This window comes from Mustela erminea, chromosome 7 (genome assembly GCF_009829155.1).
Source record: "Mustela erminea isolate mMusErm1 chromosome 7, mMusErm1.Pri, whole genome shotgun sequence".
Lineage (NCBI taxonomy): Eukaryota > Metazoa > Chordata > Mammalia > Carnivora > Mustelidae > Mustela > Mustela erminea.
In genome coordinates this window covers 99,605,709-99,610,845 of record NC_045620.1, presented here as the reverse complement: position 1 = coordinate 99,610,845, position 5,137 = coordinate 99,605,709, and the positions used below count along the sequence as shown (strand labels likewise).

At 34.3% G+C, this 5,137-nt stretch overlaps 1 pseudogene; it reads left to right on the top strand.

Annotated features, from left to right (window-relative positions):
- Positions 1–3,046: 3,046 nt before the first annotated feature.
- On the top strand, positions 3,047–3,325 carry LOC116596392 (annotated as a pseudogene).
- Positions 3,326–5,137: the final 1,812 nt, after the last annotated feature.

The following is a 5,137-nucleotide window of genomic DNA, read 5'->3' as shown; positions in this document are numbered from 1 at the left end:
GTCTGCAATGCTTCTACTTTTCTTTAAAGTCACCTAACCTATGTTTCTTACTCATTTGCAACTAATTAATCATGGATGCAATGTTCACTAAGGTTTCTTTGAGTCCTCTTTTTTTTTTTCACTTATTAAAATAAATACCTGGGGCGCCTGGGTGGCTCAGTGGGTTAAGCCGCTGCCTTCGGCTCAGGTCATGATCTCAGGGTCCTGGGATCAAGTCCCGCATCAGGCTCTCCGCTCAGCTTCCCTATCTCTCTCTCTCTCTGGCTGCTTCTCCATCTACTTGTGATTTCTCTCTGTCAAATTAATAAATAAAATCTTTAAAAAAAAATAAAATAAATACCTGAAAAATAAGATTTTAAAATAAAATAAAGATTTTATTACTATTTAATAAAGTCTGGTTATACTTAACATAAAGGCAGTGAAGTGTTAAAAATAGGCCTGGTAGGATCGATATTATAGGAACTATAAGACACTCATGAAAGAAACTGAAGAAGACACAAAAAGGTGGAAAAACATTCCACGCTCATGGATTGGAAGAATAAACATTGTTAAAATGTCTATACTGCCCAGAGCAATCTATACTTACAATGTCATCCCAATCAAAATACCAATAGCATTTTTCAAAAATGCTGGAACAATCAATCCTAAAATTTGTATGGAACCAGAAAGACCCCAAATCACCAAGGAAATGTTGAAAAAGAAAAACAAAGCTGGGGGCATCACACTGCCTGATTTCAAAGCTATATTACAACAAAGCTGTGATCATCAAAACAGTGTAGTACTGACACAGAAACAGATACATAGACCAATGGAACAGAATAAAGAGCCCAGATAGGGACTCTCAACTGTATGGTCAACTAATTTTTGATAAAGCAGGAAAAAACATCCAATGGAAAAAAGAAAGTCTCTTCAATAAATGGTGCTGGGAAAATAGGACAGCTGTATAGAGAAGTATCAAACTCAACCATTCTCTTAAACCATACACAAAGATAAACTCTAAATGGATGAAAGACCTCAATGTGAGACAAGAATCCATCAAAATCTTAGAGGAGAACATAGGCAGTAACCTCTTCTACATCAGCCACAGCAACTTCTTTCAAAACATGTCTCCAAAGGCAAGAGAAACAAAAGCAAAAATTAACTTTTAGGACTTCATCAAGATGAAAAGCTTCTGCACAGCAAAGGAAATATTCAACAAAACAAAGAGATATCTTGATCAGCACTTACTCATTCCAATTTTCTCCTGCTATCATAGGGCATTTATCTACTTTTTTCCTCTAGAGAAGTGCATTCTGTTACACCTTCTTACTCAATTCTTTTCCTACAAGATCTTCCCTTTTTTAATGTCTTGTAATCAAAGGAAACTATAAAGTGAAAAGAAAACTATGCTGTTCCACTGTAATATGAAAATGACCAGTAACAGTATGTCAGCTTCCCCAACAGCATGCCATTTTCCCTTTAGGGATTATCTCTTAACTCCGAACTACAGGCTCCTTTGGCAAACTGTTGTGAATAATATTAGCAGGGGTTCATACTTAGTGCCAGCGAAATAACAAGTGATCTGCTACACAGCTTGTCTGCTCTGAAACTTCACACTTGTTCATGAATAATGCAGTACATGAACCAATACTCAGTCTACAATATTCATAGTGTTTCTACATGAATTATCCCATTTCATCTAATGCCATAGAACCTCACATATTCTGGCTTAATAAATTGACAGAGACAAAGACTGGGAGAAAAAGCAGGTGGAGTCAATGACCTTGTTCTGGACTAGTCCCAAAATATGTAAAGCAGTGTGTCATTACTGCTCAAGCTTTTACTTACCATAATTAAGTTGACAGAAACCTAATGATTTTGCATACAGTTGGGTTAACAACCCACCATATGTTTCAGGATATACTGTTGACATATATCACAGTCTAAGGGCCTTTTTTGACCATTTTTATCTTTTGTCCTACAGTGTGAAGTTATAGTTTCTACTAATAACTTTGACATGTATAACTCACCAATGAAATAAGCTCAGGCTTAATAAGTCTTTGAATAAAACTAACCTGTTACTCATTAATGTTCCTTTTAAAAATATGTAATAAAATAAATTAAAATAAATAAAATAATTCTCCTTCTTCATTTCATCCAATTTTCCTTTTGCATCCAAACTGTAGTTTGATTGAGGCTTGTTTCCACAGCCCTTCAACCCACAAAGCTAGAGCCACTTAGCAAACTATCTACAAAAACAAATCCCTACTTTTTTTTTTTTTTTTACAAATTCTGTTACTTTACTGATGCTGAATTTTCTTTTGATTACTTGTAAAATAAAACAATATAAATAACAGAAAAAAGTATTTGGATATGCATTTTAGTTCTTGTTTAATTTGTCTTAGCTTGAGCTCCTGCCTTGCTGTCTTGATATCTTGTCTTTCTCACACAAAGAAGGGACTATTGCCAACATGGCTCAGAACCCATGATTTGTTTTCTCCAAACCTGAAACTAGACCATTGTGCTTACTGTTAAGATAATGCCTATTCTTTGACACCAGACAATACAAATATTGTGAGCTCTTTGTTATTATAAAGGAAAGATGTCATGGTCATTCTTATTCTCAATGTGTAGGCTTCAAACATAAGAGCTGCTCAATAGGTATTTGTTGAATTATGAATAAATATACAAGTAAATGTATAAAGGATATTTGTCATGATTTAGTCAGCAGTTCACACTCTGGGATTATATATATCAGCATGTTTGTGTAGATTATCTAGATATTTCTTCAGTCAGCTGACCCACCTGAGGTAATTTAGATAGTCTTGTCATTCAATAAATCCTTGTCTTCTTATATCCCCAACAAATATACTCTCAGTTTCTGAGATGAAATACGGGATTAGGAAAACTGCCTTCTCCCTATAACACAATCATACCAAAAGGGTTTGAATTTATTATTTTTGTAGAAATTAAGGACCTGAAAGGAGTTGCGCTGGCTATAGCTACTCTAGTCCCCAGGAACAGGCAACAGTTCGGTTGTCTGCAAGTGGCCTGCAGGATTTGCATGATGAGTTTGTCCTTCAGTCCCAAACCTTTCCTGAATGGAGTAACAGGAAAACTAATAATGGTGGAACCTAAGTGGGAAATGGAGTACAAAGGCTACCTGGTGTCTGTAGATGGCTATATGAACATGCAGCTCGCAAACACGGAACAATAAACCAATGGAGCACTGTCTGCACATTTGGCTAAAGATTTAATAAGGTGTAATAATGTCCTTTATATAAGGGATGTTGAAGAAGAGGAAGAAGATGGGGGAAATGAAAGAAATAGTATCTTTTGTGGGGAATTTTTTATATATATTTTTAGACAATAAACATTTATTTTTAAGGAAACTGAAAGTAAATGCAAGATGAAGAAGTCTAAATCACATCTTGGAAATGGGAGTAGTTTTCAGCGAAGTATCAGCCATGTGATGATGTTAGCTTAGATTTGCCTTTTATCTAAATAAATATTTTATTTAAATATTTTATTTTAAAATAAATATTTTATTTAAAATATTTATTCAGAGGTTACTTTTGATAGATACTATACATTTTGTACTCATGGAATATGTTATTCATAATTTTGAGCTGGAAGAAGTTATTCATAATTATTTTAAGTTATAAAAACATCGAATCTCCAAATCTTTCAATGATAGATGTAGACACATGTATAATGAATTTGAATGGACTGATTTAAACTGGTTTATGTGAGGATAATATACCCGTTATAAGATAAGAACCTTTAGAGTTATTCTTAACCAAAAGTGAACATCAGAATTATATGTAATTTTTTAGAGACATACACATGCCTGCTATGCTTTCACCAATATGCAGTCAACTTAAATTGACTGGGCCAGATTTTTTTTTTTTTAAAGTTTTCCAAGTAAATTTGACACACATCTCAAAATGATGAGTATGGTGGTTACCCAATTTCTATTCTAATGGTGACAAGTAAAAAGCTGCATTAGTTTATGTAAATCATGAAAACTGCTGAAATAAGCACTCCCCAAAATGTCAGTGGCTCAGTTAATAAAGGTTTATTTCTTAATCAAATCACAATTTGTTATGGGTCATTCAGGAACTAATATCCTTTCATGTAGTAGTTTCTAGTGTCTGCAATTCCTTCACTTAATACTACACAGATAGCCCTTAGAGAAGAGAGGTTAGGCCTGCTTTTAATCACCTCATTCCAGAAGATCATTTTGTTAATAGAACACATTACATTGTCCCAACTAAATGGAAGGGAGGCAAGAAATATCAATTAGCAATGATCCAAGGAGAAAGCCACAAACTTTGATACTGGTGATACCCTATAACACAATAAGTACCCAATAAATATTTAAAGATAAATATAATTCTGAAACATTATTTCTAATATTATGTGATCCTTGATAGTCTTACAACTAAATATGTCTGACTACAGAAATTTTAATAGATCAATATGCTGAATACTTTAAAACAAATCTCATACTAGTCTGGTCCTGACTAAAAATAAATAAATTACCTACTTCCTCAAAAGTTCTAAGACAGTTGTTTAATTAGTTCAACTCTTTTAAGATGCCCATTTAATTTCACTGAGAAAAATTGGTCAAATCTATTTTTCATTGCATCAATTAACTGTGTATGTAATGATACACGGTCTTCGACCCAACAACTATTAATGCGTATAATTGCTCCAAGTGTTGCAAAAAGGGGGGACATCATTTCATAATGGGAAATTGCACTGGTCTATGAAAATTACACTTCTGCTACAGATACAGATTTACTTCTTATATTCTATTTGACTCATTTTCTTCCATGTGAATAAGCTCTGATCTCCCTTTTTATTTTTTTTTTCCAAAGATTTTATTTTAGAGAGAAAGGGAGAGCAAAGAGAGAGAGAGAGAGAGAGAGAGCAGAGAGGGAGAGGGAGTCTGACTCAGGGCTAGATCCCAAGACCCTGATCATGAACTGAGCAGAAGGCAAATGCTCAAGGACTGAGCCACCCAGGTGCCCCCGATCTCTACCTTTAAACCCAGAATATATTTTCAGCTCCAAGGAAGGAATCAATATCCTTTGGTCATCAACTTGTGCAATATGCAGGTCTAAAGATTAAAGGGAATGTAGGCTGGGCCTAT